The sequence below is a fragment of the Trachemys scripta genome, chromosome 7 (assembly GCF_013100865.1).
Source record: "Trachemys scripta elegans isolate TJP31775 chromosome 7, CAS_Tse_1.0, whole genome shotgun sequence".
Taxonomy (NCBI): Eukaryota; Metazoa; Chordata; order Testudines; family Emydidae; genus Trachemys; species Trachemys scripta.
Genome location: NC_048304.1, coordinates 13,000,866 through 13,015,409, shown reverse-complemented (window position 1 = coordinate 13,015,409; position 14,544 = coordinate 13,000,866). Strand labels below are relative to the sequence as shown.

At 41.0% G+C, this 14,544-nt stretch overlaps 1 protein-coding gene across 2 annotated transcripts in view; it reads right to left on the bottom strand.

Moving 5' to 3' along the window:
• CNTN6 (contactin 6) overlaps window positions 1-14,150 on the bottom strand; it is a 220,575-nt gene extending 206,425 nt beyond the window's left edge. Inside the window, exon 1 of one of the 2 annotated variants that reach the window (XM_034775442.1) lies at window positions 13,772-14,150. The gene's annotated coding sequence lies outside the window, so the exon portion shown is untranslated. The remainder of the gene's footprint in view (window positions 1-13,771) is intronic. The other variant, XM_034775441.1, reaches the window with a different exon arrangement.
• Window positions 14,151-14,544: the final 394 nt, after the last annotated feature.

Here is a 14,544-nt window from a genome sequence, read left to right as displayed (position 1 = left end):
TATTTTGGTCTCATTAGGCTGCAGCTACATGATTAATGACTTAGTTTAAGGGTAATTTAATTTATAGCATGGTATGTATGAAAGGTTATTCCTTGTTATGCCCTACTCAAATTATGTCTACCTTACAAAAACAAACTTTTAATGACTCAATAAATAGAAGCCATAGATAGACTGTGTAACAAATTATATATTGGATAACAATCTATAACCTGTTATTAGGTTATGAGGGTTGCATTGATTTGAATTTTACCCAAAAGCAAACATTACGTTTCTGACATCGTAAAATAAAAGAACAGCAAAAGTCTCCATTGTGATCTTTTTAACATGTGGCCAATTCTTCATTTTCCCATTTTAAAAAAAACAACAACTCCTCTCACCAATGGAGTCAAATACATCTATCCTTGCCGGAACATTTCCTGGTTCTCATGCATGATCAAAGAAAAACATAAAAATCGATTAAAGAATGGGATCAAAGAATGAGGAGGGACAGCATTATCTCAGGAGGAGTTATCTTGGTGACATCCATTCCAGACTTTGACTGGAAAAGAAAGCTATAAGACTCAATTGTGACACTTTCATTTTGGGATGCTATTTAATCAATGCAGCTGGGAGAAATTGTGCAAAATGAACAGTATGGGCGTTTTGATGTTTTTCTTATTCAATTGTCTATTTCCAAAATTCGGGGGTTTTTCACAATTTTGAGGGACAGAAATTCATAGTGAATAATATTAAGACTAGACAGACATCTTCACTTGAAACTTTGCATTTATGAATTCTGGGGGTCTAGAAAGCCTGATCCAAAACCCATTGATTTTGGTGAAAAGACTCCCATTGATTCCAGTGTGCTTTGGTTCAGGTCTTAAATGAACAAGGAATCCATGGATTCTGTCTGGATCTTGTTATTGACTTTAATAATACTTTGTTCTTATTTTACAGACATTAGTTACAAAGAAAATCAGAGTTAGACTTAGAAGTGTTCGGAGATTTCTCAAAGTCAATGAACAAGTCAACATCAGAATCAAGACCTCTACCTAATCTAATACAAATCATTTTAATCCTGGTAAATAATATTATCTTTCTTAGCCTTGCTTTCCCTATCTGTAAAATTAGGGCAACAATACTCACCGCAGGCAAAATCTGAATATATATCAATACAGGGCCCAAATATGCAACTGGTGGGAGCACAGGAACTTCTACTGATTTATAGGAAGATGGGAATTTCCATACTGGATCAGACCTAGAGTCACTGTAATCCACTTTCCTGCGTCCAACAGTGGCAGGAATCGGAACAAGCAGACCCGCCAGTCTCCAGGATACCTAATGAGTAGGTTGTAGCAGGGTGCCTGATTGGCTACACTACCGGATTGGTGGGAAGAGTCAGCAGATCAGCTGTTAAACCCAGCAGTTTGGTAGCTTCTCAAAGCATTTCCTTATGGGTGTGACAGCTTCTGTGCCTGCTTGTTCCCCGCAACTGCCCCGGTCTTGGACCCAGCCCTGCCACTACCTTGCCTCACTCCTGGTAACCCAGTTCTGACTGTCGGTTCCTATTCCTGGATACTGATGCCTTTTCTAACCCCTAGGTCTGACTCCTTTGACCATTAGGCCTGACTGCCCACTAACAGTGGCCAGTTCCAAAGGAAAGTGCAAAAATCTCCACAGTAGGCAGATGAAGAATAATCTGCCCCAGTAAAGACCCTGCCCCTAATTCCTAATTGTCAGAGGTAGCTTTAAACCCTGAATCATGAAGTTTTATCTCTCGCCCCAAAATTTATGTTAGCATTACCTATTCAATATCCTTGTTATCTATATACCAGAGTTAGAAGAGTTAATGCTTAAAAAAATGTGGAAGGGATGTAACCTTGCTCTTCAGGGATTAAGCCAATTCTCAGAAGTAGTTCTCTTGATTTCATGCCATTTATTCAACAATGTGCCTTTCCCCACTGACATTGTCAGATGAATCAGAGTCCTCTGGAAAATGGGAATGACTTTGTCTAGCAGAGTATAGTCCCTTTCCTGTCCCCACGGGATTGCCCTGTAGATTTGCAATGCCTCTGGGCCTGCCATATGCAGCAGTGAGGAGCACCTTACCCTTTCTGATGTCTCTTCAATACCACTTGCTGCCAAGGAAAGTTTAGAAGTGCTAGTTCTTTGCCTGGTTCCCTTTTCCTAGTGAGAGATTCAGCTGGCTTCATATTTGCCAAATATTTCATTTACTTCTGATGCCATGTACTAAAGGCAAAACACACAGGAGTGCTGGTAATAGACTATTGTTTTTCTTCATTTTTCTGCAGTGGTTGCCTGATATGCATCAGATAAATAGAAGGCGTATAACCCTATCATATGGCAGGAACGAATATATATATCTACTGACTCTGTTACATTGCTGTGACACAATCCTGTAGCAAGAGTCACCAAGATGTCTTATTAGGAGGTTACATCTTTTTCTGTTGGGTATCCTCCTCCTTGGGCATTTCCAGGAGCGTGTTCTCTGTAAATCAACTCAGAAACTGAAGCTGGTGCTCCATTCGTTCAGCAGAATATCTCAGCCAGCGCACCAGTGCTCTGGAATCTGCTTGATCTCCCTGTTGGTTTTCAGGCAGAGATAAGGTATTGGGTTTGCTTTATAGACCCATAAGTCACTTAAGTGGCTTGGGACCTGTCTTTTTGAGAGACCCATGTCTCTCAGCTGAGGTCAGTGGAAATGCTTGAGCTAGAGTGCCCAGGGTATATAATGACTCTTTCTTTCAAGATGCACTGCTAAGTATTCTGCGCTCCAATCCAAGTAAACACTTAATCATGTGCCTAGCTTTAAGGATGTGAGTAGACAAATTGACTTCAGTGGGACTTTTCCCACACTTAACAATCACATGCATAAGTGCTTTTCTGGACTGGGCCAGTATACTTAAAGGCCTCTCTGTTTTGGAATTTCCCCCTTTCCTGGGTCTATGATATAATCCGAAAATATTCACTGTAAGAAACATCGAGAATCCTATCCATTAGATAGGCATTTGGGGGCCTGGGCACAAGTGTGACTTTTGCTATGGGGGCAGAGGATGCAGATGGGGAGAGCAGAGTTCTACAGGGGGTGGAAGAAAGTCTTAGTGCAGAGAAAGGCCATTGGTTTAGTAGCGGTGTGTGTGTGAAAATGTGCTTCTACCCGGAGTGAGTGAAGGACCTATGCCGAAGTGCCGCCAAAGGCCCAGACCACTGCCAGGTATTCGAATCGGGCCCCGCACTTCCTAAAGCCGGCCCTGCCCATGATAACTGCTTTTTACGTATATATGTTAATCTAAACAACTACTAATATTAACCATTATGATTCTAGCCAGTGGAAGGCAATGGTGCCTACATACACAAGCCAGTTAATTACTTTACACAGAGAAACGTTTTTCTATAAAAGATAATGCACACATATTTTACACATTTTTAAACTATTTACAATGCATCGGAGAATGCAACATGTCAATAACAATTGCAAATGCATTAATTGTACTTAGTGTTGTCCATTTTCTTATAAATGGCTTAAATTCAATCAGTAGGCCAGATACTGTAAAATTATCAAATCGCCTTAAAATCAATATATCTGCATAGTTGCTGACCACTTATGTAATTGGTTAGTAAATCATTCATAATGATGCAAAGATATAAATTCCGTAACAGACCATAAGACATTAAATTATGCAACCACTAAAGTGAATGCAAAATAACTAAACATTAAAAACGTGTGTTAAAACCACTGAAATTGAGTTAAGACAGTAAAATAAAGTTAATGCAGTGGTTATCAGTGAGCTATGAGAGGCCTTTGAAAAAAGGTGTTTGTGCTGCTGAAATGCATGTGGATTTCATGCTGGACACTTTTTTTGATGGGTCTTTTCAATAGTTCGAAATTCTAGGTTCCAGATCTTCCCCCTCTCTCTGTAATTGATGGTACAGCAACAGTAATTCTATGCTGTTGGCATCTCTGCCAATAACTGTAGCCCTGCTTCTAGAGGGGTTTGGCTGGGAGGAATGGCACTTTTGGAATCTTTGCACAAGTCTGGAGGAGCTATTAAGATCTGTGGATAGATTTGGGCAAGGCCGCAGCATCCTTTCAACAATGCTCTTGCTATAGCATAGGAGTGGCTGGAGGGCAGCAAATACAGCTCTTTGTGTGACAGCTTTTAGATCAATGACTGTTGTCACTACTTTATCTATTATTATTATTACTACTACTACACACTTGGAGGAAACTGCAGTAGGGCTCTGGGGTTGGACTTGGGCAAGTTCAAGTCCATGATTCACCCAAGATGTCCTCTGCTGGTATGTGAGATAGGGAGTTCTGTTACTGTTTCCCAGTGGTGTAAGATGCAGTGCTACTAGTTCTGTCTGGAATTATTAACTCTTAGGCCTGGTCCACACTAACCCCCCACTTCGGACTAAGGTACGCAAATTCAGCTACGTTAATAACGTAGCTGAATTCGAAGTACCTTAGTCCGAACTTACCGCGGGTCCAGACGCGGCTGGCAGGCTCCCCCGTCGATGCCGCATACTCCTCTCGCCGAGCTGGAGTACCGGCGTCGAAGGCGAGCACTTCCGGGATCGATCCAGGAACGATTTATCGCGTCTAGACAAGACACGATAAATCGATCCCAGAAAATCGATCGCTTACATCCGGACCAGGAAGTAAGTATAGACGTACCTTTATAGAGAAATAGAAAGCTACCTTGATGCCCCTAAGCTGGATCCAGTCTATTACTACTGCCACTGTCAGACCCTGGGACTCTAGATTTACCTTCTGCTGCCCTCTGTATTGCCTCTTGTTAATTTCTTGTTAGGTCCAATACCACACTCTTTTGAAATATCACATTTCACTATGCGAACAGGAAAAAATCTTACACTCCCCTGCTGAAAACAAGAATTCAACTTGAGAAAGGAAACTCACCAGCTATTAAAGTTAAAACAGGCATAACATACAAAATCTAAATAAATAAGGATTAGATTGTGGTATTTAGGGCCTGTATAGGGCGAGATGCCAATGGGAAGAACACAGTCTTAGGGAGGAGAGTTCCCAAGTGCACAGCCTCTGAATCCAGATTACTATACCCTGTTGTGAAGTGAAGCTCATTTTCCTATGCTGGACATAGACTAGGGGGAGGAAAAAAGAGATCATCTTGTCTCCTCCCCATCTTTTTGTGACTCTCTGTGATTCTTGAGGAGTAAGAATGGAGCAAAATGGATGAATCCCTAAGAACACATGCAATAATTCTGCTTGTCCTTATGTGGTACAGAGAATGGGTTACTTGACGCCCTACTACTTTACACACACACACGCACACACACACACACACACACTTTCTGGGCTGGGCAGAATCTGGCCTTAAATAAACAAATACATATAAAGAAAAGATGTCTCTTGAAGGAGTAGGTGGGAAAGGCTACTAAGGCTGTAAGTGGCGATGAACTTATTTTAGAGGAGTTTCTCTCCTGACAGAGCTGAATTTTCATTTTTTAACTCAATTTTTGACAAAAATTCTAATGAAAAAGGAGTGGTGTGTGTGTGTAAATTCTCATGAAAAAAATTCCCACTTTTTAACCTACTCTTCTGACAATGAGCAGTGGTGTCATGATCCCAACAAGGGCAGTCAGGACCAAGGGTCAGAGCAGGGGCAAACCTGAGGCTGGGGACCAGTTCATAGCCAGGTTCCAGGCCAGGGTCAATACCATAGGTCCAAGTTTGAGTCAGGAGTTCAGGTCCAAGGTCAGAATCAGAAGTTCAGGAGCAGGGAGCACAAATTATCATGGCAATAACAGAAGGTCCACACTGTTGCCTGGACACTTCCTGGAATCCACGTTGGGTTTATATAGAGTAGGGATCTAATCAGGAGCCTTGAGCCTGCAGTCTGTCAAACCCTAGAGAGAGGACTGTCTATCAAACTTTCAGCAGGCCATGTGCAAGTGTGGTACAACTGCTACTGGATGATATTATAGAGCTGTCAGCAGCCTGGCAGACCTGAGTTCTAGACCCATCAGGTCTTATAAAGGGATTTGGTATCTTGTTCCAGGAGGCCTGTATCTAATGGGGCTCCTGAGTCTGCCAATATTTTTATTTGTGTCACTTCTATTTAAATTTCTTTTAGCATCTTGATCAGTTCTGAGGTCACAGACAGTACTTAGACCTCAGTCATTACCTCAAATGACTCCAGTTTATGCTTATTTGATATAGGCAAGCTCTTCTACATTTTGAAAAGTATTCTTTTTTTCTTACTTTGAAATGATGTATTATGTACTTTTTTTTGTATTTTTGCTTTGTCATCTTGTAAATGTTTTCCTTCTGACTGTGATTGAATTAACAGTCTTTGGAATGTCACTGGGGAGGACAGCAGTTTTGTGACCTGTGGGACTCTCATGGTCCTGGGAGAACGTGTTGATGGTCTGCTGAGAACTGTTAGGTCACATAGTGCTAGTTGTTTCTCCTTGTTCCCAGCTGCTCTTATGGGCTTTTCAGCTCTTCCTCATCTAGTTTACATACATGTAGTCCCTTACCCATATTATAGTCCCCAGAGTATTCTTATTGTTGAAGCTTCAACATCATACTTTGTATTCTAGGTGGCACTGAAGACACTTGCTTAAAAATAAACTTTTGAGCAGCTTGTGTATGGGTCTTTTCTCTTACATTGTGTTTTTGTGGCTCTTAAGACAATCAAACACAATTGACAGCAACTCCCTTTATTATCAGGGTGACATTCCTCTGTTGCTTAAGTACTTTTCTACAAATGCACTGATTGCTCTGCTATATTCAAACAACCGCATATGACTACCAAACAGCCCTTTTAGGGATTACTTGACCAGAGATAGCATTAGAATTAACTTTGCTAACTAGTTTAATATGCCTCTATTTCCTGTAAATCCATTGCACACTGTAGAATGCCGGAAACTACAGCTGGTAGGCCAAGAAGCAGTGAAAACAGGGGTGGCTGCACTGAAGGGAAGGGATATGATTGATGCTGGGGCCTCTGCTTCTGAACCCAGTCTCCTGAACCCAGAAACTGTGCAGGGTAGATTCCCCACACATACTCTGGGGTACTAAGACCCAGAGGGTGCCTCCTCTTCCCATTACCATGTGGTGTTGTGGCAAAACTGCAGAGAACAATCAGTAGGGTGACCAGACATCCCGATTTTATAGGGTATTTGGGGCTTTGTCTTATATAGGCACCTATTACCCCCTACCTCCGTCCCAATTTTTCACACTTGCTCTCTGGTTACCCTGACAGCCAGACAGAGACTTGAGCTGGTAGAGGCAGAAGCAGCCAAAATAGGGACCCCTGGACATTCCAGTCAAAACTGTAGAAAGTTCTCTGACTTTCTCTGCCATCCACTGGTAGGCTGTTTGATCCAATCTCCTCACAGTCTCTTCAAACTAAGCTTCACTCCAAACATGTCCCTTCTACTCTCTCCTCCCCTGCACTCCACCTCCCTTCTCTTTTGGGCATAAGCTTTCATAGGCTAAAACCCACTTCATAGGATGCATGCAGTGGAAAATACAGTAGGAAGCTATATATACACAGAGAACATGAAAAAATGGGTGCTGCCATACCAACTCTAACGAGACTAATCAATTAAGGTGGACATGCATCCGATGAAGTGGGTTTTAGCCCACGAAAACTTATGCCCAAATAAATCTGTTAGTCTCTAAGGTGCCACAAGTACTCTTCGTTCTTTATATAGGAAGTGGATGGTGTCCCTTTAAATAGTTTGGAAACCTTGTACTGGGTCTTCTTCCTATCTTCTATTGCCATAGCCATCAGAACCCTGCCAGAACACCAGATCTCGCATATATATATATGGAGATATACCTATCTCATAGCACTGAAAGGGACCCCAAAAGGTTATTGAGTCCAGCCCCCTGTCTTCACTAGCAGGACCAATTTTGCCCCAGATCCCTAAGTGCCCCTCTCAGGGATTGAATTCTTAACTCTTGGTTTAGTAGGCCAATGCTCAAACCACTGAGCTATCCCTCCTCCTTGTTTGTGTATAGTTAATAAACTCAGTTATTTGGAACCCAACTGTATCTGTGTGGCTTCCCTGTATTATTAATGGTGTGTAAAGGAAAAGGACATAACACTGTTTCTCTCATCTTTTTGCCATTTTCCATCTCTCTTAACAAGAACTTTACAGCGGATGCTGCCAAGAATTTTAATAACATGGACTGTGTTTCTGACCATCTTCCTTCATTTGGTCTCGTCTTTAGAGACTAGAACCATATTATAGGATCTAAGTGAGGGAAATGACTCTCTCTCTCTCTTCCCTGAACACTCCATTTGCAGTATGTACCATGCATGCCTTCCACTTGTATCAACAAAACAAACAAAAAACCCTCCACAGAGAGCACAGGGCACACTTTGACAACCTGAAAAGCTATTCCCACAAAAGGCCAGATTGTGCCCATTAGGCCAATGCACCTATGTGAGTTCCAAGAGGCATTGCACACTGCCTCCCAGAACTACCTGCCTGCTACACCATCACTGAAGGGGATCTCTCTTCCACAATAAGCCAGCTATTTAGGCTCTGTGTGACAAAGAGCCATAGTTCAGCTTTCTCCCTCAGCTTTCTCCCTGCTGTCTCGGAGGCAGCTAGCACCTCAGGTGTGCTAGCAGGGAACTGTCCTTGTACTTAAGAGAATTGATGTAACCATGGGTTGTCCCTTTGTGTGAGAGTTAAAAACGTTTGTGCCCTCGTCAGCACACCCATTCAGGGACCAGCTACAATCTGGCTCAAAACTTTGACAGACCAAGGACACTTAGACTACCCTATTGCATTGGAGTTTCTGAGGGGGAATGAAACACAACAGGTTAATTCCTTCGAATTCCCAAGCTCTGCCCAGTATTCTGTGTGATTCCGGTAGGCTAGGAACCCATCTTATATGACCGTTTTAAAATTTTGACAGTGAATTCCTCTCAGAGCTAGAAAAGGCATGTGCACATCTCCAAAGCTGTCTTATCTCAGGACAGGCAATTGTTGGGTGAGTCCTGCCACCGCTGATTCACATGCATGTTTGGGTGTCTGCTTACACTTCTTCATATGACTGGCACTAAGCACCTGCTCTTTGACAGGGGCAGTAGCAAAGGTCGGGTTTAGATGTATTGTCAGAAAAACCCAGCAAATACAATCTCCCCTGAAAGCTCACAGGCGCACAGGCGCTGTGTGGCAAGAGTAGGAGCAGCAGTGCGTTAGAGTGGGGTACTGCTCCCAGAACTTCTGTCCTCTGCAATGTGATATTCTACAGACCAGGGCCTCTCCGCCCCTGCACCAAAACTCCACTGGAAGAGTCGTCAGCCAGAGCTGAGATCTGTAATGGGGCACAGCAGTGAGGACATGCTAGGGCAGCAGGGGACAGGAGTCAGGCCCTACCAAGACCTGCTCCAGGACAGCAGTGAGCAATTAACAAGCTACCCATCTCTATGGTCACCCTGATACCTCTGCATGGATATGTTATTTATGTCTCTATACTTCCCCTCCACACACACCACCACACACACGTCTCCCCCTGCCCCCATTCTCTGTCTTTGTTTGGTTAGACTAAACTCTTCTGGCCAGCGACTACCGCTTCCTGTATGTACAGCACCTAGCACATGTCAATCACTGCCATATTAATAGTAAAGCCTTGCTTCTGTGCCATCCCTAAAAAAGAATGGAAGTGCACATACCTTGCTAAAGTCGATGTAACACACATTGCTGTGTATGTGACAAAAAGTTAGACATGGGAATTGGGTGATACTATATTCCTGGCCACAGGTAAGAGGTTACACCACATCTAAAACCTAAAGGGTGCAGACGGTGATGCCAGAATGCCTGCAACCTGATTGCCCAGCGCGCATATCTTTGCACAGGGTGGACAAATGGAACTATTGCGTATACACAGAAGAGAACTCAAGAGTCATAGGCCTACACTAGGAATTTTCCCATCCACTGTTGCTGTCACGGGTTCAGCTCCTCCAGCGTTAGTAATTTTGTGGGCCCCAGCATGGATGGATCACTAGCAATTTTAATACTGTGCCAAGTAACCCACCTCACAGCAGGGTATTAAAAACATTGGTGTCAGCCATAAACAGTTGAGATTCCAGCACTGCTAATGCCAGTGGAGCTGAACGGGTGTTAGCATCAGTGGGAAATGTAGACAGAGCCATGTTGTAAACTTGCCCTGAAAAGAGGACAACCAGTTTATGCCAAATCCCAAGTAGACAACAGTAGATTTGCAGCACCCATGCAACTGGGGCAAAAGAAAACAAACCAGGGATTTTACCAGTGAGAAATAACCCTGATTGAATGGCGCACAGCTGGTGCTAGCAGTACTGAAAAGAGGTCATCTGTCTTCTGTCCGCACTGAAGTTGCAACATTCAAGAGAATGCAGACCATGAGTGTATTAACAGAAAAGCAGGGGAGATATGTTTATTTTTTTGCTGGTGACCCACAATTTTGCCCTTTTCATTCTTATGAGAGAGAAACAGACATTTGGGACTAGAAGATAAAGGGATCTTGGGAAATCATTATCTGCTGCAATGGCATCAAAGAAGCAGTTTTGTAAAGCAAAGTACTAAAAACGAAGTGAGGTGTTGAATCTTTAATTATCATGTGACTATTGTGGGGCAATTAATTTTACAGTCCCTGAACAAATGGGTGAAAACACTTCTAGTCCTCAGGAGAAAAAGCAGAGAAACTGCTTTTTAATCTACTTAGCTGTATCTAATCCACAGGGCAGGAATCCATTGTGCTAAAATACTGTAAATGAGATGATAGCCTGGCACTTACCTGGCTGGAGCTTCACAGGGAGAGGAGATGGAGTTGGAGCATGAAGGTATAACACAAAGAAAATGGGCACCTTATTCTCTCCCAACACCTCAAGGGAGAGATTCTGAATCCTCTTTTTGCATGTCTAAGTTTCACTGCTCCCTTTTCTAAAAAAGTGTCTTGCCAGCATTCTATTCTATGCTATTCTATTCTATATAGGTGCTTATACCACTCACATCCGCACAGTATCTGAGCTCTTTCCAATAGTACATTTAGCAACTTCACTAACACCTGTCACATGTGGCTTGTCCTTCCTCTCAAGCTCAACTTGGGGGAGAACTGTGTGTGCAGTGAAGTGTTTTGTTTTGGTAGGGTTTTGATTTTTACAGTGTGAAGCAGTCTCACATTGTTTTGGGGAAAAAATGCATTTTCTGTACATCCCATTTTTGTATTGAGAGTTTAAATAATGTGAATAAATCACAGAGATTATCAAATGCTGGTCTGCCATTTTGCAAATGCAAACATCACCTGGACATCTACATAACTGATTATACACACAAATCAGATACTTTGGTGACCAAGGGATAGTAACTGTAAATGTAACTGTAAGTGCAAAATTGTACCTGGAATTATTTAGGCCTACAACCAGTAATGGAAGGCCCATTGAAAAATGGGCTAGAATTTTGGCCAAATGTCTCTATATAATCCTCTTGGACTACCACCTTGATAGCAAAAGGGGGAATTTTTGAGTCAATCTTTTTCTGAATTTATCTTCTTTAAGAGAGTTCACTTGAAATTCATCTCTCAATGGCATGTCACAAAGGAACATATCACTAAGAAGGGTCTGTCTGCACCCATTGAGTTGGGAAAGAAAGGAAAGCATTTGGAGCCCTGACTCAGAGCTAGGGAAATCCTAATTTTAATTCCTTTGAGTGTTCTTTGCATTAGAAGAGTAAACTGCATTCATCTGACCGCACTGTGAGGGCAATTGGGAGAGCATCTGTGATGAGTATCTTTTATAAACTCAATCCATAAATACAGAGTTGCTGCAAAATCTTAGAAAGAAATTTAGCAACACTGGCGTATAGATAGGTACACATTCTTTTAATGAATAATTTCTGTTGAAATACAAAACAAAATATATGGTACTGCTTCAGAGACACACAAAACAAACACACAATCTGAACTCTGCCCTATTTCTGATGCCAGGGCCTTGTTACATTCTTCTTTTGGGAGTGGAAAATATTGTAATACTCACTTATAGAAATCAATGGATTTTTTGGAACACTGCACGTAACAACTCCAGCACACAGAGGCAGGACTAAATTTCCTACAACCTCTGCCCTCCCAATCAGACATAACATAAAATCAAAACAAGACAACAATTTAGCACTAAGATATAGTTGGTGGTGGTGCTGACTACAGTGATCATTACAATATTTGCCTAAACTGCAAGAAACTGGTTTTAGGAAATCCCATAATTCACTGTTAGCCTCCTTAATTTTGGTTGCAAAGCTGGAAACAAAAAAGAAAAGTATATCTCCAATTTGATTTAAAGTGCCAAAGTTCTTTTGCATTATTTACAGATTTATTCTTGAGTTGAAAGACAGTACTAGTTACTAAAAATAAACCCCCAAAATACTAGTATCTCACTAGTATTTTAAGAAGATTGTTATATGTATGGGTGTATTTTATTATTCTTTTTTGTACAGTCTGATATATAGTAGTCACCAGCATCAGATAGATAGGAATTTGAGACGTTTTGTGTGATTGTACCTTTGAAGCAGAGACACAAGAAACACAAAACACTGACTCAATACCCCTGAAGCCCCAAGGCAAAGGCTTGCTGATGAAGATGCATTATTTGTGTTGCTGTGGTGCTCAGAATTGCAAGCATTGTAAGATTTAATTTTCTTTTCCCACATAAGACTTACAGGACTTTCAAGGTATTTGAAGAGGAAGCAAGTTTGATTTCTGCCTTCAGAAAAAAATAAAGGTGATTTAGCTTTAGTAACTATTCTGCATTCATCTTATAATATGTACCTATAAATTACTGCAAAAAAAATACAAAGGAATGAATATACTTTTATCTAAACAGTCCTATTATTTTACAAGTGTAGTTATTCTATGAATGCAGTAAGAAATTCCTAGCATGGAGGCTCATTATATCAGTAATATAAGAAAATTCCCTTTAAAAATGCAACAAATGTCTGCAACAAAATAGTTCTCCAAAAAGCACAATGGAAATATACCATGACATAAAACACAACTGAATGATCATCATACAGTTCCTATTGTTTGTCTCTGGACCCACAAACTTCCAAAACTTTTAATAAAGTATTGCAGTTCCTTTAAAGCTGCAATGTACCATATAAATAACTGATGGAATCAAACTTGCAACTAATTCATAAATCTTTGGATGAAAACATCAAGTTCAGTATATGTTATCACCTCGTTTGTTTGGATTTTTTGTTTTGTTTTGTTTGTTTTGTTCCCCCCATTTAAATAAACAAAAGAGGAAACTTTCATCTAACGACTTACTTAAATCATCTGAAGCCATATGTTTATTGCTTTTAAACCTTCAGCTTTTAGAAAATGAGATGAGTATCCTGTTACCTTGCCCACCTTTTAATATGCAGTATCAAGTCACATGAAAGTGCCAAAATTAGCACTGTCATTCTCTGTGTTGCCCATTAGTTTTACTGCAACACACAGCTAGTGAAACAGTCAAAAATATACCTGTAGTGTCTTTATAGCAGCACAGTCTCCTATTATGTTTTATCCTAACCTCACTTGAATACAAATTCAATATATATTTTTCCTTAGCAAAGAATAAATACATTTTGAGGATCAGTTATTCATCGAAACACAGCATAAATAAAGCAGTGATTTGTTGTTTTCTACATTCTCTACCTCTTATGCTAATGAAAATCACCAAAAGAAAGAGAAAATGCACCTTCCCCAGCATTATTCACATTGCAGTAGACACCACAATTTTGTACTTACAGATCTTAACAGTGAAATGTCTCAGGATCTCTACAATTTTCTGCAGAACTGTTTCAAGCTCTCAGCAAGCCACACTGTTCATCCAGGCAGAACCAAGCCGTATGGAATGTCTGTGCAGCTGGGAGATAATGGAACTATTTTCCCAGCTGGGACTACAAGCCTTTTATCCACTGAGCATTGCGTGTCTCTTCACTGGTACTACCCATGAAATACACTGCTTTCTTGCTGTATTCGTGACAGGACCCACACGATTTGTGTTTGAATCGCATGCACACATAGCCGCTATGGCTTTAGAATATTCTTATCTGGAAATCTTGTACATATAAAAATCAGCTCTCTACTAATCGTTGTTCTTGCAAGCTGAGAAAGCAAAAGCACAGCTTTCACACCAGTAGCATTTGTTTGCAGTGTTGTAGCTGTGCATGAAAGATTAAATTCTTTTCATACAGATATGAGTGCCTGTCAGGTAATCAGAAAACCTCTCTTCTCGAAAACTGGGTCACTAACCAGTAGTAGATTTAGAACAGGAGTGGAAATAATTATGTTTGTTTCCTGGTCCCACAACTGCTTCATGCACTACATAAGATTAAGCTTGTAGGAAGTCTGTCTGGATTTAGATTACATTCTACCACAAGTTCTCTTCACAAAACATTTAAATAACCCTTCTGTGCTTTCCATATTTAAAAAAAATAGACTTGCTTGTCTAAAGTAATGCATAACCAAATTCTATTTATTAATAAACTTCAAAACTGCCCTGATTTCCACTACTCTTT